We start from the raw sequence: 26,097 nt of genomic DNA on the forward strand, positions 1-26,097 counted from the left end.
TTTTCATTTATTTATTATACTTTAAGTTCTGGGGTACATGTGCAGATCATGCTGATTTGTTACATAGGTATAAACATGCCATGGTGGTGGTTCGCTCCATCCATTGCTCTGTCATCTACGTTAGGTATTTCTCCTAATGTTAGCCCTCCCCAATCCCCCCATCCCCTGCTGTCCCTCTCCTAGCTCCCCACCCCCCAGGCCCCATGTGTGATGTTTCCCTCCTTGTGTCCCTTGTTCTCATTGTTGAACAACCACTTATGAGTGAGAACATGCCCTATTTGGTTTTCTGTTCTTGGGTCTGTTTGCTGAGAATGATCCACTTTCTTATTTTGGAAGCAGATTGTTGCCCAACTTGTCTGCAACATAACACACTTAAGCAGAACCTACTAGTTGGCATGTTCTGCAAACTCACACAAAATCCACTTTTTATTCTCATCCAGAAGGAAATATTAGGGAAACAGACCAACCACCTCAGAGAAAACAGAGCAGCTACCTCTACTGAGCAGCATGACTATCTATTTAAAACTGTGAACAAATAACTCTGATCACTTGATAGTTTAGGGATGGAAATAAACTATTCAATAAAGAAAGAGCAAGATGTGCAAACAGCAAAACTGACTTACAGGCAGAAATAAAAACTTTCCAAAGTTTACTCAGTATTCTCAGGAAGATGTAAATAGTTACTAAGTATATAAAATAAGTAGTAAAGAAATACAGGAAATATTTATTTTGAGTTATAAATATCATTATAAAAATTAAAAATAACTAAAAATAGAATCAATGGAGCTACATATCTAATTAATAATCACAAATTTACTTGGGAAAATAATCCCTAGAGTCCAAAACAAAAGAAGATGATGGAAAATATTAAGATATATGGAGAATTATTCTACCTAATAAGAGTTCTAGAAAGAGAGAAGACAATTATCAACAATGTGATAGAAGAGCATTTTTCTGATCTGAAATATCTTAAAATTTTCTTTCAAAATTCTAAATAGAAAACATTAAAAACAATATTCTAGACAAGTTAGAACTCTACCAATAATAAGACTTCAAAGAAGATAAAATTGCTTACCTACAAATAAATACAAATTATTATTATGAATTCCAGTCATCAATACCTGAAGATGGAAGATAATGTGAAATTTTCTTTAAAATTCTGAGAAAATTATTTTCTTTTTTATCTAGTCAAACTAGTATAAGAAAACTCTGTATGTGTGTGTGTGTTCAGTAAAGTGAATCCCTACATATTCTCCAGGTTTGGAAAAAAAAAAAAAACACTGCATATCTTATGACTTGAGACTGGAAAAGAAAACAAACAAAAAAGGTCAAAAGTTAAATATCACAGAAAAAAATCCTATAGTTGAGTATCACAGGAAAAAAAACCCTATAGTTGAGTATGGCCCAGTAGGCATCAAAAATTTATGAAAGTAATGAAAAGACATTTCACTTCACCTTGAAGATTAGAAAATTCTCCTTCAAACAGTACGTGTTTAGTATTACGGGATTTTCATTTACTATTCTATAGATATAAGCACACTGATTATTCTGCATTTTTATTTATAGATGCATTAAAATTGTCTTACAAACTCAGTATCTTCATGAAATATTTCCAACAACCTGGATTTATGTATAAATGTTATAACTGCTCCAAAATTAACTGTTAATTTTGTCTGTTCGGGTATAGCAAAACAATTAATCTTGCAACAGTGAAATATCACTCTCCACAGCACTTTCAGAAAAAGAATAAAAGGTGTGACATTTCTTTGTGGAGAACTGATCTGTCAGCATTTTTACAATAAAAGTATTTCAGTCAAATCAGGTGAGATAAAAGAAGCAATTTCTTTTCAATTCAGTGAAAAGAAAAACACTCAAGAAGACAAAAAGCTTTATAATTACAGTCAATGAAGTACCTCTTACTATGAAAAGGACAAACTAGACCCTTTCATGTTTCATATACAAAGAAAAATATCAAGTAATAAAGTGAATATAAATTATTTGTCCCTATAAAGAAGTAACCCCAATTTCTTTGGTATAATTTTAGTTTTGTTATAAAATAGAACATTTGTAACATATATCTAATGTTTTCAATTAGGATTATCTACACATAAAATTAATTAGCATTTTCATAAATCTAGATTTTTTTCTGTTTAAAGTAGTCTAGAGAACATGTCCAGAGAAGAGCCTGTATTGACTCCCATCCCTTGTTCATCATAACATTTTCATTTGCCAATTTAAGACTTTACTTCTCACTGGTATCTCAAATACTTTTAACAGGTAATAGTTTAAAGACGCTGTACTATTATCTGTTACCACTGTAACAAATTTCTATAAAATTAGTGGTTTAAAACAATGCAAGTTTATTGTCTTACAGTTCTATAGGTCCCATTGGGCTAAAATTAATGTGCCAGCACAACTGTGTTTCTTTCTTCGAGGCTCTAGTAAAGAATCTGTTTCCTTGCATTTCCAAGTTCTTAATGGCCAGCCATAGACCGTCCTTGTTCCCTTCTTTTTATGTTAAATTCATCAACATTGCATCAATCTGATCATTTTTCCTTAGTCACATTTCCCGCTGTAACCATTGCTTAGAAAGTTTCTCTGCTTTTAAAGAGCCTTGTGATTACATTGGATCCACCTTGATAAGCCGGGACAATCTCCCCATCTGTACCTTCCTTAACCTTAATCACATCTGCAAAGTCCCTTTTGTCATGTAAAGCAACATTCACAACGTTTCGGGGATTAGGCTATTGACATCTTTGGGAACCAGTTTTCTTCCTATCACAGGTAATCTCCTCTCAACAGACTTGCTCACTATTGAGGGGATTTCTCTTTTTTCTTCCTTGAGTTTTTGTTGCCCCAGATCTACATTTTTAATATCTTTTCAATGACCAATTGTGACCATTTGTCTAGCCATTTGACCAATTACCCTTGCTCATACCCAGTGGATGTCCTGTAGCTTACAACAGATATAGAATCATTATTGTAAATCCTTTTGAAGGTTGAGTTTCTTGGAAAACAGAATGTGAGATGAATAATAAATTTTTGAAAGATTGTTGGAGTATGTTCTTGAACTATATTGTCTATAGGAGTTCCCTTTTCTCTACTTCCTTAACACTTACCTTTGTCTTTTTGTTAATAATCATTCTAACAGGTGTGAAGTGATGGCTCCTAGTGGTTTTAATTTGCATTTCCTTGATGATTAGTGATGTTGAACATTTTTTTTCATATGCCTTTTGGCTATTACTATATCTTCTTTTGAGAATATATATTCGAGTCCTTTGCCTATTTTTAATGTTTTATTTTATCATGCTTTGAGTTGTTTAATTTTCTTAAGTATTTTAGATATTTATCTCTTATCAGATGTGTAATTTGGAAACATTTTCTCTCATTCCGTACGTTAAGTCCTTAACACATTTAAAATTAATTTTGGTACATGGTGTCAAATAAAAGTCTAATTTTATTATTTGCATATAGATGTCCAGTTTTCCCAACATTATTTATTAAAGAGATTTTCCCTTATCCATTATTTTCATGTAACCTTGCCTTTGTTGAAAAATCAATTTACAATTGACATTCAGTGCATGTTTTTCCCTTTTGTCTCTATTCTGTTCCATTGGCATATGTGTCTGTTTTTATGCCAGTGCCATGCTATTTTGGTTACTATACTTTTGTAATATAAGTATTTTGAAGTAGGTAGTGTGATGCCTCCAGGTGTTTTTTGTTTGTCTGTTTTTTGGCTAAAAATTGTTTTGAATATTTTGAGGGATCTTTTCTGTTGCAAGCCAATTTTAGGATAGTTTTAAAATTTCTGTGAAGAATGCCATTTTTATTTTGAAAGTGATGGCATTGATTCTGTAAATCATTTTTGGTAATATGGACATTTTAGCAATATTAATTTTTCTAATCCATGAATATGAGCTTTTTTTCCATATGTGGTCTTCTTTAATTTCTTTCTTCAGTGATGTATATTTTCCAGTGTAAAGCTCTTTCACCTCCTTGGTTAATTTATTCCTAAGTATTTTCTTTTCTTTTAGGTATTTTAAGTGGAATTGTTCTCTTGATTTCTTTTTCAGGTAGTCGACAGTGTATAGAAATGCTACTAATTTTTTTTATGTTGATTTTGTATCTTTCAATGTCAATAAAGTTGTTCATTATTTCTAAAACTTGTTTGGTGGAATCTTCAGGGTTTTCTATATATGAAATCATGTCATAAGCCAACAATCACAATTTAACTTATTTAATTTCGATTTAGGTAGGCCCTCCAGTACTATGCCCACTAGAAGTGGTGAGATTGGGCACACTTGTGTTGATCCAGAGCTCAGATGAAAAGCTTTCAACTTTTATTTTTTGAGTATGATGTTAGCTGTGGGCTTGTTGTATGTAGTCTTTTTACATTGAGCAACATTCCTTCTCTGTCTAATTTGTTGAGAGGTTTTTTTAAATCATAAAATGATGTTGGATTTTGACAAATGTTTTTGCTGCATCTATTAAAATGATCATATGAATTTTGTCCTTCATTCTGTTAATGTGATATATCGTATTTATTGATTTACATATGTTGAACCATCCTTGGATCCCTGGAAAGAATACCACTTGATCATGGTGAATTTTCTTTTTAATGTGTTGTTTAATACAGTTTGCTAGTATTTTATTGGAGATTTTTACATGTGTATTCATCAGGGATGTTGGCTATAGTTTTTTGGGTGTATGTGTGTGGTGTGTCTTTTCTGGCTCTGAAATTAAGGTCATATTGGCATTATAAAAGGAATTTGGAAGTATTCCCTTCACTTCAAAATTTTGGAAGAGTTTGAAAAAATTGGTATTAGTTATTTAAATGTTTGTTACAACTCAGTAATGATGCCTTCAAGTACTGGGCTTTACTTTGATCAGAGACATCCCCAAGTGGATGTCTCTCTCCATGCCGTGCTGCATTAGATTGGCAGGGCTGTGAGGCAAGTAATGCAAAAATGTTCTTACTACCCTCTTAAATGCATCTTTTCTTTTTAAATTGTTTTTGTTTTTAATTATTATGGATAAATAATAGTTGCACATATTTATGGATGACCTGTTTTGTATTGATATATCATACAATGCGTCACATTCAAATTAGTGTAATTGGGGTATCCATCAGCTTAAGCATTTACCATTTGTTTATTTCTTTATGTTAGGAACATAACAATTCTACTCTTTTAGTTATTTTGAAATACATAATAAATTATTTTTAACTATAGTCACCCTATTGTTCTAATGAACACTAGATCTTATTCCTTCTAACTGTATCTTTGTACCCATTAACCACTTCCGCTTTACTCCCACTTCCCACTATTCTTCCCAGCCTCTAGTAACTATCACTCTATCTCCATGTGTTCAGTTCTTTTCCTTCTAGCTCTCATATATTAGTGGGAACATGTGATATTTGTCTTCCTGTGCCTGGCTTATTTCACTGAACATAATGTCTTCCAGTTTCATCCATGTGACTTCCAATGACAGGACATTTTTCTTTTTATAGCTGAATAATATTCCATTGGGTGCATATACCATGTGTTCTTTATCCATTCATCTCTTGATGAACACTAAGGTTGATTCCATATCTACACTATTGTGAATAGTGCTTCAATAAGCATGGGATCATGCAGTATCTCACATATGCTAATTTCCTTTTTTTTTTTTTTTTTTTGGTATATACCCAGGAGAATCATATAGCAGTTCTATCTTAAGTTTCTTAAAGAATCGCCATACATTTTTCCATAAAGGCTATACTAATTGTTACATTCCTGCCAACAGTGAAAGTTCCCCTTTGTCCGTATACTTGTCAGAATATATTATGCTTGTCTTTTGATTAAAAGCTATTTTAACTGGGGAGAGATGATATCTCATTGTAGTTTTAATTTGCATTTCTCTGATGATTAATGATATTGAGCACTTTTTCATATAACCATTGGCCATTTGTATGTCTTCTTTTGAGAAATGGCTATTCAGATTCTTTTTTTTTTTATTATTGTACTTTAGATTCTGGGGTACATGTGCAGATCATGCAGGATTGTTGCAAAGGTACATACATGGCAAAGTGGTTTGCTGCCTCCATCCCCCCATCACCTATATCTGGCATTTTCCCCATGTTATCCCTCTCCAATCTCCCCAACCCCCGCTGTCACTTCCTAGGCCCCCAACAGACCTCAGTGTGTGATGTTCCCCTCCCTATATTCATGTGTTCTCATTGTTCAACACCTGCCTATAAGTGAGAATACACGGTGTTTGATTTTCTGTTCTTGTGTCAGTTTGCTGAGAATGATGGTTTCCAGATTCATCCATGTACCCACAAAGGACAAGAACTCATCTTTTTTTATGGCCATAGAGAATTCCATGGAGTATATGTGCCACATTTTCCTTGTCTAGTCTATTGTCGATGGGCATTTGGGTTGGTTCCAGGTCTTTGCTATTGTAAATAGTGCCGCAATGAACACATGTGTGCATGTGCCTGTATAATAGAATGATTTATAATCCTTTGGGTATATACCCAGTAATGGGATTGCTGGGTCAAATGGAATTTCTATTTTTAGATCCTTGAGGAAATGCCACACTGTCTTCCACAATGGTTGAACTAATTTACATTCCCACCAATGGTGTAAAAGTGATTTTTGTTTCCTATTGTTTGAGCTTCTTGTATATACTGGTTATTAATTACTTGTCATATGGCTAATTTGCAAATACTTTCTCCCATTCTGTGGGTTGTCTTTTAACTTAAATTGTTTTCTTAACTGTACAGAAGCTTTTTAGTTTGATGTAATACCATTTGTTCATTTTTGCATTGGTTTCCTGTGCTTTTGAGGTATTACTCAAGAAATATTTGTCCAGATCAATGCCCTGGAGTGTTTTTCAAATGGTTTATTCTAGTAGTTTAACAATTTCTTGTCTTAGAATTAAGTCTACAATCTTTTTTTAAATTTGATCTCTGTATATGGTGAGATAAGCGGGCGGGGGGCAGTCTTGTTTCATTCTTATCCACACAAATTTCATTTGCCCAGCACCATTTATTAAAGAAATTGACATTTTCCCAGTGTATGTTCTCAGTACCTTTGCCAAAAATGAATTCACTATAAATATGTAGATTTATTGTGGGTTTTCTAATCTATTTTATTGGTCTATGTGTCTGATTATAAGTTAGTACCATGCTGTTTTGGTTATTATGGCTCTATAATATAATTTGAGGTCAGATAACATAATTCCTCCATATTTTTTTTTCTTTTTGTTCAGGATGGCTTGAGGTATTCTGGATCTTTTTTGTTCCATTGTAATTTTCTTACTAATTTTTAAATTTCTGTGAAGAATATCATTTGTATTTTGATAGGGATGACATTAAATCTGTAAATTGATTTGGGTAGGATGGACTTTTTAAAAATATTAATTCTTCCAAATAATGAATGTGGAGTATGTTTCAATTCTTTGTGTCCTCTTTATCTTACTACCTTTAATAGTTTTTATTGTCAAGATCTTTCACTTATTTGGTTAATTCCTAAGTGTTTTATTGTATTTCTTATTACTTTAAATTGATTACTTGCTTAGTTTCTTTTCAGGTTGTTTATTGTTTGCATCTGGAAATGCGACTAATATTTTTATGTTGATTTTGAACCTAACATATAAAAATTAAACAATATGTTCCTGATGACCAATAGGTCAATGAAGAGGTTAAGAAGTAATTTAAAACATTTCTTGAAACATATAAAAATGGAAAAACAACATGCCAAATTGTATAGGATATAACAAAAGCAGTACTAAGAGATAAGTTAACAGCAATAAATGCCTATATCAGAAAAGTAGAAAAACATCAAATAAACAACATTATGATGTATCTTTTAGCAATAAAATACCAAGAGCAAACCAAGCCACAAATTAGAGGAAGAGAAATAATAAAAGATTAGAGCAGAAATAAATGCAATTGCAACTAAAAAAATACAAAGATCAATTAAATTAAAGTTCAATTTTCAAAAAGATAAGCAAAATCAAAAAATCTTTAGCTAGACTAACAAGTAAAAAAGGAGAGAAGACCCAAATAAATACAATCAGAAATGAAGAAGACATTATAACTGATACCAGGGCAATTCAAAGAAATATTAAATACTATTATGAGCAACTGTATGGCTATAAATTGAAAAACATAGAAGAAATGAATAAATTTCTAGACACATCCAAACTACCAAGACTGAACCATGAAGAAATCCAAAACCTGAATAGACAAAATACAAGTAACAAGATAGAAGCAGTAATAAAAAGTCTCTAATCAAAGAAAATTCAAGGACCTGATGGAACCACTGCTGGAAAATAACTAATATCAATCATACTCAAACTATTCTAAAAAAAATGAGATGAGAATAGTTTCAAATTCATTCCATGAGGCCAGTATCACTTTGATATTAAAACCAGACAAAGACACAACAAAAAAGAAAACTATGGGTCAATATCTCTGATGAACATAGATGCAAATATCTTTAACAAAATAGTTGCAAACCAAATTCAACAAAACATTAAGATGATCATTCATCATAATCAAGTGGGAGGCATTCCAGGGATGCCATGATGGCTCAACAAATGCAAATTAATATATACTATGCATTCTATCAGCAGAATGAGATACAAAATCTTATAACCACTTAAATAGATGCCAAGAAAGCCTTCGAAAAAAATCAACATATCTTCATAATAAAAACTCAAAAAAGCTGAGTATAGAAGGAAAATACCTCAACTTAATAAAAGTTATATATGAAAAACTCACAGCTTGTATCATACTAAATAGGGAAAAACAGCAAGATGTAGAATAAGACAAGAATGCCACTTTCACCATATTTATTCACCATTGTACTAAAAGTCCTAGCCAGAGTAATCAGACAAGAAAAAGAAATAAAGGGCATCCAAGTTGGAAAACGAGAAGTCAAATTATCCTTCTTTACAGATTATCTGATTTTATATTTAGAAAAAACTAAAGACTCCACTAAAAAGTTACTAGAATTCATAAACAAATTCAGTGAAGATGCAAGGTAAAAAAAATCACCCTATTTTCTTATTAGTGTGCTACAAATTTGCAGTCACTTGCCTGTTATCTCTTATGAAGGCATTTTCTTTTGTGAATAGTTTACCAAATTGATAGTTCTATGAGGGGACAATTGCTGTACTTTGTCACGTTCAGAACTTAAATTTATGTCAAAAAACATGTAAGCAATTATAGTACATCTATTTGCACAATAAAGAGGCATATAAGTGTAAATTATTTTATATTATTTTAAATTTCAAAGTATATCATCCCAGAACTATAAATATGATTGAATTTGCTTTGAAATAATTACATCTTAAAGTTTTTTTATGTAATATTTTTATAAGTATTTCAAATGAAAGCCATAAAAATTTTTCCTAGAAAATATGTATGTACAGAGTTTTGATGACCATTTCTAGGCCATATGAAACTTGTGAAGTATAATCACAGATTCACACAATGACTTCCAAACTTTATAAATAACTATTCATAGCACGAATATGTTTCAACAACTCTGTGTGCATGCAAAGATATACATCCACACATACACATAAAAGAAAGAGAATGTTCTTTAAAAAAGCCCTACACACCACTATATGTCATGCATTATGATATTTGCTGTTTTGTTTTACTCTCTTCTCTTTAAAAATAAATTTGTTTCCTAGCCTTCTAGGAAAGCAGTAACTTAAAGCAATGCCCACTACATCATAAGCTGTAAAAGGGCCAATTCACACTTTGAAACACACTGCTTAGGGCTCACAAGATTCCATATTCAAAAGCAATGCTTGGACTTTTGGATAAAAACACAGCTACAAGCCTCTGTGCCATAAGTAACTAGACGTATCTTAGTTGTATTCATTTTATAATTTTTAGAAAATCCAAGGGAAGGGTGGAAACCATCAGTATTAAGTGGAATTCAGTCAGTTTATCTATTAGTAGCCATAAAATTTGGGAAAACTCAGAATCATTTTTGAAAGTGCTATCAAAAAAACATTCAATGCGTACAATAGTCTTCAAATAGCACTTTGTCTAATTTCAGTTCTTGAGCTATTCTATTATTTATTTTGATGTCTTACATTGTGTTCTCAAACTTTAAATGAAACAAAGATGAGTATATATTAAAATCCATTTACTTCTACCAATGGTATATATTTTGATTTGATACGTTCCTGAACAGCAATTTTATTCATTTCTTCAAAACAGAAGTAATTAAAAGCTTATAAGAAACATCAGGGCCTGTTTTCAGGCACTCACCTTGTTACCAGGAACCAGGACACACATGTATGATGAAACTGCTGTCTGCATTTCTAATTCATACCTCGAAAGGGCTCCACCTGCAGAGTATTAGAAAGTGCCGTCGTATCACTTATAGTTTTATAATCAAATAGCAAGCAATAAGATTCAAGACTAGTCTAATATTGCATATCTTTCATGTTTCTGACTTTCTTCTAAATTTAAGATATCAGCAGCACATTATCTAACTAGCAACTGTGTCATTCCTGAATCCGAATCTCAACAGTTAATGACTGTATATAGGGGCAAGGTCCAAGCATAGTCACCGTCTGAAGAAATTTACTTCTCTTCACACAGTATTCATTTGTGCTTTGCTCCCAGTAAAATATATTATAAACGTTATTCAATAAACTCTGTTTTCCTCATCTGTGAGGAAACGGTAATATGTCAATGCTTACTACATCTTTTAGAAGTGTACAGATTTATAAAAAGATAGCAAGAAGATAATTATTTTATATTAACATACTATACTCCTTCATTATGGTACTTTTTCACTTAATAAGGACTCAAAGCACTTACAGTCTGTTACTGACTATTCTAAGTTCTTTTTCATGATCAATATTATCAATAATTATCTTCGTAGGCTGGGTGCAGTGGTTTACTCTTGTAATCCCATCACTTTGGTAGGCTGAGACAGAAGGACTGCTGGAGCCCAGGAGTTTGAGACCAGCCTACGCAACATGGTGAAACACCCTCTCTACAAAAAATACAAAAATTAACTGGGCATGGTGGTGCATGCTTGTAGTCCCAGCTACCCAAGAGACTGAGGTAGGAGGATGGCTTCAGTTCTGGAGTTGGAGGTTGCAGTGAACTATGATTGTGCCACTGCACTCCAGCCTGGGTGACAAAGTGAGAACCTGTTTCAAATATATATATGTTTTTTATTATATATTATATATATTACATATATGTATTACATATATATGTATTATATATGTATTACATATATAATATATATTATGTTATATTATTCATATAATATATATTATTGTTATATTGATGTTATTGTTACATTATTCATATAATATATGGATATTCATATATATTAATATGTTATATTATTATATTAATAAATATATTCTTGTTATGTTAGTCATATAATATATGTATTTATCTTCACATCAGCCCTATAAAGTATTACATATATATTTTATATATGTAATATATAATATATATTAGATATGTTATATTATTCATATAATATATATGTAATTATCTTCATATGAGCCCTATAAAGTAAGCACTATTACTATTAGTTATCTGTGTAGTGTCACAAAGCATAAAGTAATTGGCAAAGCCTGATACATTTTATGGCCATTTTTAATGCCCTGAATTAGACTTAAATATCTGGGACTGTCTTGTTTAAGCAGCTGAACAACCCTAGATTTCATTCAACAGTCTTTGGAATTCCTATCTCAGAGACATAGATACCATTCAAAATTTTTGTGAGCTTGTTTTTGTCTGTTGTGGCTTACTGAATTAAAATGACATTGTTAACTATCTCAATGGCTCAGTTCTATAAATAATGGATTAATATTTCATGGCTCAATGTGATTCTCAAGAAATATTTGTGTCCATGCAAACAATAAAGATGTATATTTGTAAAGAATGACCTGCTTAATGAAGAACAAAAGAAGCAGTTAATATATTTTATCTCATACAGGAAGTAAGTAGGGCAAATTTGATCATGTTATATACTGGTTACAAGTTGTGGGGATTATAGTATGTTTATTTTTTGTCTCCACTACTTGTAGTGTTTTATGATTTTTTTTTCCAGGGAGAATAATGTGGTTAAAATTCCTCAACAAGATTCCTTTGAAGCCCTTCACAATTCCATGAATTCTCTGGTAAGAAATATCAAAATGTCCTAGAAGTTTGGTTTATTTGGTTTTCTGGAATAATTATCATACAGTAGATGTAATAAAAACTGTGATACAAAGTATTTTAATTCAAAAGTTCCAAAAGTATGAGTGTGATCAACTAATTCTGGGAAATGCTGCATACTAAAACTGAATTTGGATAATAACAATATTTTTAAACTATTAAAGGTTACATGAACTCCTGCAATCAAGAAAACAAATTAATCTGGCATTTCATGCAACTTCTTAATATACAGTCTTTTCATTTTGCTGTATATAATTTGTGGTATCTCTCAGAGATTCCAGAGTGCAGCAGCATCTCAGATCCTGTGACAATAGTGGGAGGGACTACTAGCAAATATGAGTCTACTCTAAATGCTGGGGACACTCATCAAAATGAAACCAAAACTTTGAGGGGCCCCTGTGTGTATCAATAGATTGATTATGTTAGTGGGGAACTGCTGTCTTTAATGTTACATTAGAAGCATTAATTGTACAAAAATCACTTATGAATAAACCATATAAAAATACACAATAAAAACACAAATATTAAGTTTACAAATCTTCAAATCAGCATTGACTTCTTCATTCTAGATACCAGCTTTATACATAGCTTTTCCATAAACTTGTTTGAATGTTAAGTCACTCCACATCATCATTTAGTTGGCAATTAAATAATCAAATACACCATAAAGAGAGAATGTCAGTTCAACCAATAAGTGCAAAACATGTTGTTTGCATTCAAGAAGATGACAATTCAGTTATAGAAGGAGTGCTAACTAACATACAGAAGCATGCTGTTAAATAAGTAAATGTATGTCGTTTCAGTATAAGACTGCCTGAGGAGATTCAGTAGAACTAAAATTGTTGGATATGAGTTCATAAAGAATGTGAATATAAGCTGGGTTCTGAAAAAGGGTTAGGAACAGAAGAGGAATGTATATTGATGATCTTGTCCTGTACCACATTAAATTAGACAAGCTAAATATATAATTGCATTCAGTGTAAATCCATGTGTTGTGTATGTTGAATGTCAACACTACTTTTTAACTACGGAACAGCACAAAAACTGTTGCACTAATAGAAGTGTGAAAAAAGACTGTTCATGATTTTGATTTGCTAAGGTAAAAGTTTAGGAATATTGCACCCAAACACCAGTTGATTTGTATTGTTTTCAAATTTCTCAAAGAAATCCGCCTTACGAATATTCATTGCAGCACAGGTTACAATAGCAAAGACCTGGAACCAACCCAAATGCCCATCAATGATAGACTGGACAGGGAAAATGTGGCACATATGCACCATGGAATATTATGCAGCCATCAAAAACTATGAGTTTGCATCTTTTGTAGGGACATGGATAAACCTGGAAACCATCATTCTCAGCAAACTGACACAAGAACACAAAATCAAACACCGCATGTTCTCACTCATAGGTGGGTGTTGAACAATGAGAACACATGGACACAGTGAGGGGAGCACTACACACTGGGGTCTGTTGGGGGGAAATAGGGGAGGGACAGTGGGGGGTAGTTGGGGAGAGATAGCATGGAGAGAAATGCCAGATACAGGTGAAGGGGAGGAAGGCAGCAAATCACACTGCCACGTATGCACCTATGCAACAATCTTGCATGTTCTTCACATGTACCCCAAAACCTAAAGTGCAATAAAAAAAAAAAGAAATCCACCTCCAAAGGTTGAATCCTCTCCATTTTAAGCCCATAATGGAGGCAAGGAGTTAGAACAAGTTCTAAGTATAGGATTTTGATTTTGTAAAATTCTGAACATAAATAATGCTATATCAAAATTATACACATTTATTTTTACTTGGTAAATTTAAATTTTGCTTTTTGCATTCCAGAATTATAAATTAAAGTGTTTTAGGTTTTTAAATTTTTCTGATGGAAACAAAATGTAAGGGTAATTGGATTAGTGATTATACTATTAGGGAAATATTTGTTCTCCTTGTAGATGTCTGTCTGTATTACTATTTCTCTGTATTATTTTACAGAAAGTATGAAACAGATTATTATTATATCAGTCAAGATATCTTTGGATAATATTGCTACATAGAAAAATTATGAGCAACTCATTAATTAATGTTTTTCATTTCTTGCATTGACTTAAGAGGCAGCCTATTTGAGAATTTTAATGATGTGCATTCATACACATACACGCAATAATAATCAAGGATGAAACAGGGATTAATTTTCACATAATTTTGACATCTAGCATGCTTACTTTACAGAATTTTAAAGAAAACAATAAAATAATAAGCTTAAGACTTAATTGCTTTTTATGACTTGTTATGGTACAAAATAAGTAGTGGCTGATGAGTTATTAAATGTAAGGTTAAATATAATAATTTGATGATTTTTTTTAACATCGACTAAAATTTGTTTCATTTACGTTCAACATGGATTTTTATACCTATTTTTAAACAAAGTTATAAATTATCTTGTTCTAATCAACTCAAGTAATACATACAGTAAGAATGTTTCCCCATTTCCCTATCTTACTTTGTAAATGAAATTACTTTTAAATACTTAGTGTATATTCTTCACACTCTATTTAAAGCCTAGAGCAACAGGAATATATGAGTATACATGTTTATGAATTTACACATGCACATAATAGATTTTGTGAATGAAAACCACTATAATACAGGTACTGATAAGGACCTTTTCCTATGGCATAATGTATCATGAACTTTAAAAAATGTCACTACATTTCTAAATTTGCTGGACTATATATAGAGGTATATAAATGTGTGTGTGTGTGAGTGTGCATATCTTTGACATATTTATTCATGGATACTTAAATATTTCTCACTATTACATTATAAAAACATTACAGTAAGCATTCTTACACAAATACCTTTGTGCACCTGTGCCGCAATTGTGTTATTTGGACAAACATAAAATCTTTAACTTGCCTATGTAAAAAATAAGATTTAATATATGCTGACCTTTCTTTCTGTGAACTATGAACAACGTATTATAAATCTTTTCAAAAATACTTCTGCACATACTACTCCACCTTTCCTCCTATACAGGCTGTACCTATTCAGTCTGCAGATCCTAGCTCTACTATCACTTCCTGATGTTGCTGCTTAGACTAGTTACTCAATTGTATTTTCTCATAGAACTGTGTATCTTCCATCCTCCTAGCTTTTGTCAGAGAAATACACACACACACACACACACACACACACACCTCAGCATGTACATATGTATGTATAATCTTTTAAAGTTTACTTTTATCTTCTTCACAAAAATATAACCTCAGTGTAAGCAACACTATTTCAATTTTTGCATGTAATTTTATGTCTGACATGTAAATCAATGCCTATCACATAGTAGGAGATTAATAAGTATACTTCAATGACTAAATTAATGAATAATTATAATATGAGTAAAAACTTCACAAAATTTTAATTTTTTTCTTAGAATTTATGAATTGGGGAATAATTCATATGTTACAATATGAATGCAAGCTTTTTTGTATTCTTCCTAACAGTTTTAGAGTTTTGATTTATCAAAATTCTACAGGCTATATTAGTTTCCTATTGCTGTTGTGATAAATTACCACAAGTTTGATACCTTAAAACATTACAAACTTGTTATTTTTCAGTTCTAGAAGTCTGAATTCTGGGAGACTGGGGGAGTTAAAATCAAGATTGAGCATGGCTGTGTTTTCTCTGGAAATTCCAGGTTGGGAATTCATTTTCCTATGTGGTCCACCTCCTAGGGGCCATTAGCAGTCCTTGGCTTGTGGACCCTTCCTCAGTCTTCAACATCCATCACTCTCAACTGTTTCCATTGTCTCATCTCCTTTTCTGACTTTGACCCTCTTGCCTCCCTTTTATAAGAATCCTCATGAAGTGACCACATTGGATCTACCTGAATAATCTATAATAACAGATCCATCTCAAGATTATTAACTTAATCACACATGCAAATTTCTTTTTGCCAAATAAGGTAGCATATTCATAGATTACAGAGGTTTGGGTGTATCTTTACAGGGCCATTATTTTCTCTATCACAAAGACTTTGCCCATTTTTTTCCTCTGTGTGTGTGTGTGTGTGTGCGCGCGCACGTGCGCGTGTGTGTGTGTGTTGTACTGTTTCTAGTTTGTGTGAATAAAATATTTGATAATATATATTCTCATTCATTATTGTTGGTATTTAAGATAGATATTATTTAGGACAGGCCATTTTACTGAATCATTTTAGTACTCGCAAGTTGTTCTTTTTATTGGTTTAAATTGATTTTCTTGAAATATTTAAGTAAACATGTATTCCAAATACAAATTTTCTTTTCAACCACAGAATTTCTGCTATTAATTGAATCAATTTTTTAAAATAATATTTTAAATGCTTACTAAATCTCCAATTGTTCTGTTATTAAAGTATCCTGTTACTGTATTATGGATGTAAAATCTTCTTGAATTTCTGACAATATAAATTAAACATATATTTTTAAATTTCATATTTCCCTATTTTCTTGAAAGTTGATTTTTTAATTAGGCTTGTTATCTTTGTTTTCCCCTCTTCGTCTGTCTCATATATCTGATAGAAATTCATTGTCCATTCATATAAATTACAGGATGATCAGTAATAATAAACTGTAATAAATGATCAGTGTAGCAAACGAATGAGTTTCCTTGTAGAAATCATTGTTTTGTTCTATTAGCTAATAGGAAATTCCTGGTTTTGGTAAGTGGGTAGGTAGGATGTGTCTCAGCCTGTGAGCCGTATAAATTTTGAGTACAATATTGACAAAGTTACCAAAATATCACTTTGCTTTTCTTTCTAGCTCTAACATGCTGCATGTACGGCATACAAAAATCATTCATTTCTGATTAGAAAGCTGTTCATATGAGTTTTAATTAACCTAGGAACAAAGGACAAATAGAGCTGTTGTTATATGCAGAGCAGAGGACTGTTTAAGTTACTTACCCATCAGGACACCATAAAGCACACTGTGGTAGTTTCCTGGGTTATCTTATTAAATCAACACACGTTTCTTCAGTAGCCCCTATAATAGGTCTGGTTGTTGATTTGCATGGCTGAATTTAGTTTTGTTGTCGATTTGAACAACATAGCTCTTTAATTTATATAAATTCTCCAATGTAACTGTTGAGTTTTCTAATTATATGATATGCTATATATTTGTTTTATCTTCTTTTTTTAGTGATATTTCAAAAAAAGATGCTGAATCCCACACTTTCAATCACACATATGATGAGTGTTAGTAGTTTCAATGCAGGTACAGACGGATTTATAGCCATGGGTCTGAGTTGGCCCAGAAGCGGAAACAAAAAAGATAACAGGTAATCAACCAGGTAGACTAAATGCTACCTACTGAAGTGAGAAACATGATATAAATATAGCAAACAAAAGGAGTACTAAAGCCAGCCTGAATATTTGGAACAGATCATAGAAGAATAATGCTTAAATGAGAAAAATGTGTAGATTTCAACAGGCAAAAGGGGCTTGGAGAGAGAGGATCTAGAGACAAAAGCTTCAAAAATAATATTTTCTATGGAAAAATGTTATGATAAAAATTCCCTGAAACTACTTTTGCTCACATTTAGTTGCACAATTAGAATAAAATATTCACTGGCCTAGTGAAGAGAGGTTATCAAATTGGCCTCTCGCTACTCTTACTTTCTTATTCAGTATTCTTCTTAATACTAAAGTATTATCTTTTACAAAGGTATATTAGTGTCATAGTGATGCCATAAAGCACTTAAAACATTTTAATGTCAGGTCCAAATGAGCACAGATACTACGGTCTTTTGAAAGTCATTTAGCCATATGATAACGAAAAATATCAGCTGATTAATTTTTGTAGTTATGCCTCTCACTTTATGACACCCTAGATGTTCCCTTCTCCTCAATTTAAACACTACACACACTGCAAAGCATAAACATATTTGTTTTCCAATGTGCAATTAAAACTGCCTGAACTCTAGAGACCATAAGCAATATTATTTGACCTTGTATGGGCTGTAGCTACAATATTCACCAACCAAATTACGATAAAACAAATAAGAGGTTAATGAAATTTCTTTGCTTCTTTCAAATTAACAATAAAGTATAATGTTAATCAAATGTTTCTTTCTACTTTTGCTTTCCCATTCCTTCCTCCATTTTGCCCTACGATATATATTGTTCCTAAGACTCAATTTTTTCCATATAGTTTTCATTAATAGCTCTATCATATATATGTGTGTATTTTCATATAATACAGTTATTTTCTCTAGTTTTACATTAATGTGTATTTTTTACTAATAATATTACAAGGACTTCGCATGCAAGGATTCAGTTTTGAATAATAATTTCACATATTCTAAACAGTTTTATTGAGGTATAATTGCACACATTTAAAATGTACAATTGTATAGGTTTTGACATATGCATACGCTCAAGAAACCACTGCCACAATCATGATAAACATATTTAGCATTCCCAAAAGTTTCTACATGTTTCTTTGTAATACTGCCTTCCCACCCCTCTAACTCCCTTCCTCCATCCCCAGACAAAGCATAGATAAGCTTTCTGAAAAGCTTCCTTAGACTCATTTGCATTTTCTATCGGAGTATTTTTAATAAATGGAATCATTATAATACTCATAGCATTCAATTCTATAGATACACTGCAGGTTGCTTATACATTCATTCACTGATATAATAACATTTGGGTTGCATTCACAATCCAGATATTAGAAATAAAGTTGTTATGATCATTTATGTACAAGTCCTAATAAGGACATATGCTTCCACTTATCTTGGGTAAATACCTGTTAGCAGAATGACTAGATTATTTATAAGTATATGCTTAATTTATTAAGAAACTGTACCACTTTTCCTGATGTAGTCATACAATTTTTGTCCCTACTATCAATATACAGAAATTCCAGTTCCTTCCTATCCTTGACAATATTTAGAATCATTAGTCTCCTTAATTTTTGTAAGTCTCATACACGTGTAGTCATATTCCATGGTTTCCATTTTTACTCTCCTAAAGATTATTGATGTTCATCATCTTTTCATATGCTTATTAATTGCATATCTTCTTTGGTAAATAATTTGTTTAAACATTTTGCCAATTTGTTTTACATTAAGTTTTTTTTAAGAGATATAACTGTTTTATCAGAAATATGATTTGGAAATATATTCTCCCAGTCTATAACTTGTATATTGAATATTTTTACAGTATACTTCAAAGAAAATACATTTACAATTTTTTTTTTTTTTTGAGACTGAATCTTGTTCTATCACCCAGGCTGAAGTGCAGTGGCAGGATCTCGGCTCACTGCAACATCCGCCTCCTGTGTTCAAGCGATTCTCCTGCCTCAGCCTCCCAAGTAGCTGGGACTAGAGGTAGTCGCCACCATGCCCAGCTAATTTTTGTATTTTTAGTAGAGACAGGGGTTTCACCATATTGGCCAGGCTGGTCTTGAACTCCTGACTTCGTGATCCACCCACCTCAGCTTCCCAAAGTGCTGGGATTACACGTATAAGCCACCATGCCCAGCCAGATATTTAATTTTAATAAAGCCCAATTTATCAATTTCTTCTTTCATGGACATTGCTTTTTGTATTATATCTTAAAATACATTCGTATAACCCAAGGTCACCAAGGTTTTCTTCATGTATTATTCTGGAATTTTTATAACTGTAGATTTTACATTTTCATCTATGATTCATATTGAGTTAATTTTTGTACATAGTGTGAAATATGGACTTAAGTTTATTCACATATTTTGCATGCAGATATCAATTGCTCCAGCTACTGAAATGCCTTTACACATTTTTGTCAGAAATCAATTGACCATGATTGATTCCACACATTTTAGTGTGAGAATGTTCTTGGAGTCTGTTCTATTTTCTTTCACTGATCTATTTGTTGGTCCTTATGCCAATTCCACACTGCCTTGATGACTGTAGTATTGCAATAAAGGTTAAAGTCATATAATGTTAGCCCTCCTGTTGATTTTTTACAAAATTGGCTATTTCAGGTCCTTTGCATTTCTATATGAATTTAAGTGTAAGTGTATAACTAATTTTTATACTAAATTAATCAATAAGATTAACTATGCATAATATGCATCTAATACTGCAGGTACACACAAAGTAAAAACTAGATTGTAAACACTAGGAAACATAATTTCAAATAATTGTCCCCTGAAAGCATAAAGTATTTGAAATTCCTTCAGTTAGTAAATTAACATAATAAAGACATTAAATTGGTTTCTTGTTTCTAAAATGTATATACATTTTTAAAAAACGAAGATTTTGTCTACTTTAGAGTTATATCTCAGAGCTGAAAAGAGTGATCAAGTTCAACTTCCTCCTAATACTCAGGGAAGTCAAGATATTTGCATAGAATTAAAACACTACTATCTTTCGTAGGCAAAGTTAGAAGCTATATGGTATGAAACCAATTCAATAATATTTTGCATTATACTCATCTGCCTCACCATACTGCACTCAGTAAAATAGACTATATTCCTGAATAAAGAAATGAACAAGGGCCGGGCGCGGTGGCTCACGCCTGTAATCCCAGCACTTTGGGAGGCCGAGGCTGGTGGATCACGAGGTCATGAGATCGAGACCATCCTGATCAACATGGTGAAACCCCGTCTCTACTAAAAATATAAAAAATGAGCTGGGCATGGTGGCACGTGCCTGTAATCCCAGCTACTCAGGAGGCCGAGGCAGGAGAATTGCCTGAACCCAGGAGGTGGAGGTTGCGGTGAGCCGAGATCGCGCCATTGCACTCCAGCCTGGGTAACAAGAGCGAAACTCTGTCTCAAAAAAAAAAAAAATGCACAAGGTATTTCTAGTAGTACATTTTGCTTTATACAATAAAATATACCTATATTTGTAGTATTAACCTAAAATGGAAATATAATGTGTTTTGATCTTCTGCCATAATGTGGATATCTCTTCATCTCCCATATCATCACTTTATGAAGTTTATTTTACCTTAAAATTTGGAAGGATGTTTTTAATGACTTTTGTCAGACTCTCTCTTACTCTGTGAATTTGGTAAAATCATGTTAGATAGGGTGTTCATTTCCATATATGAAAATGCCAGCTTTAAATATTAAGGTATTTATTAACACCACAAATATTAAAGTCTATAGGGTCTATTGAATATTTGAAATCAGTGGATGAGAAAGATCAGTAGGTATGCTGAGACTAGAAGCATTGCAGTTATTCAGAAGTGCCTGAGAAAAAGAAAGAAAGGACTTTGTCAAGAAGAGATTAAAATGCTCTTCCTATGTCAAGTTCTACATGCAAGAAAATATTGTGATGGAGTCCTCTGCAGTAGGAACATTTCCAAACTTGAATGAACCCAATCTATCTATCAGAGAAAAGATTAATTAAAATACACTTTGCTATGGAGATAAAGATACTACGCTCATGAGCCAATGGCTTAACTCTGCAATCTTCAATTTGTTTGTACTTTATTAACTTCATAAAAGGCCATTGCTTTATTTATGAAATGATTGACAGAGTCTATGAGAAAAAAATATCATAAAAGTAAGAAACTACTTTAATACTATCTCTCTATGCTACTAGCATTGGTAAGAGAAAAGTAATGTTCATGTCAGCCACCAAGCAGTCTTACTCATTAACCCAATAGTGACAGATACTGTCCAACATCCAGAGCCACTCTTCTGTAGCTATGCCCTTTTCTACTAATCCCCTCCAAACAACCTTTAGATCATCCTGTTACAGTGCTTCCCAGATTATTCTCCAGTGTATGATTTCTAGGGTGCACTTGTCACATTACTGAGAAGTTTGGTAGTAAGAAATATATTTTTCAGAAGAGCAAGCACAGTTAAAATAAGAAGGTAGAAGAACAGCAACACTTCTATCTCTAGAAGTTTGCATTTTTGTTAACTGAGGAAAATACTGTTTTGCTAAAATTGTGTTATGATATAAATCTTGCTATGTGGTCACTGATGTGATGTAACAGAAGACTAATAAAAATTACATAATAATAACATGGTAATATAGGTTGAGGATTGGCTTATATAAAGTGCTGGAAATAAAATTGTTTTGGGTTTGAGATTTTTCCAGATTTTTAATTTTTGCATATATCGAATGAGCTTTCTTCGCAATGAGACTCAAGTCTAAATGTGAAATTCATTTATGTTTTATATACACCTTATTATACACATAGGATGAAGGCAGGTTTTATTTTTACAACATTTTAAATAATACTGTTCATAAAACAAGTTTGTGTAAGTACTTATGTGTGGAAGTTTTCACTTGTAACACCATGTTGGCACTCAAAAAGTTTTGGAAATTGGATCTCAGATTGTGAATTTTTGGATTAAAGATGCTCAACTTGTAAAATATATTATTAATTGCATAGCATATAATATATAATAAACAATTTTAATAGCTAAACTGCAATGGGTTTTTACTGTGTAAATTGATAAATGTAAAAAAAATTACATTTGTGTTGTTTTAAAAACAATTGCTCTTTTTTTAAAAAAACATCTTGGTTATTCAGCTATTAAGGAAAGTTTTCAATTCCTCTGAGAGTAGCAAGGGCAACATCAAAGCTCTCTTTGCAACCTGGAAGTTAGTTTCATATTGAGAATTGAAATGAATTAACAATATTGCAGCAATTTTTAAAATTTACCAATTCACCTTTCCACTATTGGCATTTTGTTACTAAGATCAAGGAGAATTTTTAAAGACACCAGTAAACAATTCTAAATGACACATCAATCCAGAGACCTAAGAATCATGAATTAGTGGTTAAGCATTTTAATATATTGACAGTGTTTAGAATAAAGCCTGCAGTTCAAAGAAAATAAAGTTAATATTATGTTGTCTGGTGATTATTTTTCTAAAAATTGTATTTCATATAGAACATTTCTGAAATTTTCAAATTCCCACATGTACTTTAATATGATTGTTTCTAATTGTCTTTATATGAACAAAGATCTATTTGAAGAATATAATTAATAATTTTGATAAGAGAATGTATAGTCACTTTATTCTTAAATTTAAATTTCAGTAAGTATGTATTAAGTCATTATAGTGTTGCTTTAACTGGGTATGGCTTTATTAGATTTTAAAATTTTCTTTTCAAGGCTAAGAAAATAATCTTTTTAAAACTATAGGGAAGAAAGTAGGTAGGCAGAAGTAATTATAGAACTGGAACTTCTCCAGAACACTGAGGCTAACATCCTGATTATTAGAGCAACATCTTTTATGGCTAAAAGTGATTTTAGATGAGCCTAATTCATCAGTTCCTGTTTACCCAAAAGGCCACTTCTAATTCCTGCTGGAGCAATGGCCACCTGGTAAAATAGGTGATAAATTTTCCTTTCAGTACACATTAACTTCCAAAATCCATGTGAAGCTATACCTCTCATTGCTTAGGCAGTCTAAAATGGTTGTCAACATAAAGCATTCTATCCCATTGTCTGAGGACTGCCTAAGATAGCTATCACAGATGGGTGTGGTTAGGAGGCCCTAGGAGAGTCAGATTTTCTAAGATAACCATTCGAGTGCATTAAGGAGAAATAGAAAGAAGGTATTACCGTTAAAATAAGATAGTGAATTCTATGGTTCAACGAGGTTTTAACCCTGGGTAAGAAAATTTCAGTTTTCTAGCTTTCATTTATTAAGTTGTACATTCACCATGTCTAAGATACTATAGCACAAAAGTTAAAAACATGTATAAACCAGGAAGACAATGGTATGGAAAGAAAATATTTTTTGTACTTCATCTTGAAAAAGCTGGCATTGAATCAAGGGACAAACATTTATCTGTAGAATCCCTCCTTGGCATATTATAAAAAATATATAAATAGATATTTATTAGTGAATGAATCCTATGAATCGTGACATGGGAATCAAAGTTTTCAGAATAGTGTAGTAGTTTAGATGCAAGAGACAAAGTGAGTAACTTAAAGAGCACTGAAGTTGCTAAAATATGATTAAGTTTCATAAAGGAAGCTAGGTAGAAATATCAGAATATCTTATAGGTTATTTTTCTAATTGGTAAACATTCAGGTCTGAATGATCTGAACTACTGCATGTAACTATTAGAACATTTTGGTAAAAGTGACTCATCACCTTCACACTGAAAAAAAAAATGAATGAATAAGTGGCCACAATATGTATTTATAAAATTAGAAAGGAATAATATTCCCAAGTTATCTACTGCTCTGAAATTCCTGCCTGGAAGATGCCAGGATTAATAGAATTTCCAAAAGTCACTTATGCCAAAAAACCAAAAAAGGAAAAACACCGCTACCAATTATTTCCAAAAGTCACTTAAACCAAAAAAACAAAAAAGGAAAAACACTCCTACCTATTAACACTTAACTTACTAAATTTTTTTTATCTGTTAGTTCTGAATACATGAAATGATTTCTGTCCTTGTACAAGTCACTGTCCCCTAAGTGGCCAGCAGGTACTTAGCTTTGTTTCAAGGAGTAACATGAAATAGTTACTATAAAATCAGAACAAGTATTTGCATCCAAGTCTCAAAGCAAATATTCAGTTGTAAATGATTATAGAAATCAATCAGGAAAGGCTGATTGGCTACATTTTAAAAATATCAAATTTCAAAGCATACATATTCATTTCACGTAATTTCAATGCCATTCAGCGTACCAAGATTTTGACATCAAACACAGCTCTGTTGGTATTCCCAGGCTTATCACTTATTAAAAGAGTAAGTTTTTAGGCTATAAATTTTCTTATTATTGCCACGTATACATTTTGTTGTATTGCATTTATAACTCAGTTATTGCCACAAAGATGGCTCCAAGTTAATTATGAGGAATTTGCCCCATGACCTGAACACTTCCCAACAGGCCCACTGGGGGTCAAATTTCAACATGTAATTTGGATGGGTCAAATATTGAAACTATTTGCTAACTATTTTGAGATTAAAGACCAGACTTTTTAGTTTTACTATTTATTTATATGACTAGCACAGTGTCTGGCATGTAGAAAGTACACAAAAAAAATGCATGGTAAATTGAATTACATTGGAAGATAAATCTCTGGGTTCCTTTTTCACATCAAAGTCATTGAATTCAGATCTATTTGACTTATGGTTGTAGAATTTGGGTACTTATCATCTGTTCAAACTATTAAATTACCCTCAAGAAAGCAATCCTGTGACTGTCATCTGCTACATAATTGGTAAAGGTCAGCCTCATGGCTTTGGTATTAAAGAAGCCTCTGCAGTCTTTACTGCTTGAAAAGCACTGGCACCAAAACATATTTCTCAACCTTACGTGTTTGGAATAAAAACGAAAATGAAAAAAATATTGTAATAACAACTGTGCTTCAGTTGAGCTTGAGTAGAATCGTAGAGAAACATCAAAAAGATACTGGAGGTCATGGCCTTAGATGCAATTCAGATACAAGAAACTTCACCATTTTATTTAAAAAAAATGTTTAGGATTATCAACATAGCATTTCAGAACCGTTTGCAGAACATATATCAGTGTAAAGGGAAAGAGAAAAGAGAGACTTATGCCCACTTAATGAAGACTAAGTACCTCATACTCTGAATAGTGTGTCTTAGAAAGATATTTCATGCAGGTGCAAACTGGTAAATTTTAAAAATTAAATGAAACTTCAATTTTCAAGCATACCAATTTGAGTACTAAGGAATCAGGATGTCAGGTACTAATAGAAATATTGTTTTGAAGTAGTATGATTTAAATAGAACATCTGTATTATTTTCTGCAAATGGAATTGAATTACACAAAGAATATTCATTTCTCTTCGGATAAAATTACTTACTCAGAACAATGGTTTTAACAATCAAGTCTGTAGTTGTAGAAATGAAAATAAAAATTAGATGCGTGTTCATGTACTTAAAAAATTATATAACTCAAAAATAGATTTTTACA

The 26,097-nt window shown here is 32.0% G+C and overlaps 1 pseudogene; it reads right to left on the reverse strand.

Annotated features, from left to right (window-relative positions):
* The window catches only part of LOC105718786 (zygote arrest protein 1-like), a 783,937-nt pseudogene that overhangs the window by 547,936 nt on the left and 209,904 nt on the right, over positions 1–26,097 (reverse strand).

Source organism: Aotus nancymaae, unplaced genomic scaffold (assembly GCF_030222135.1).
Source record: "Aotus nancymaae isolate 86718 unplaced genomic scaffold, 86718_ANA_hifiasm-v0.15.2.pri h1tg000003l, whole genome shotgun sequence".
Classification (NCBI taxonomy): Eukaryota; Metazoa; Chordata; class Mammalia; order Primates; family Aotidae; genus Aotus; species Aotus nancymaae.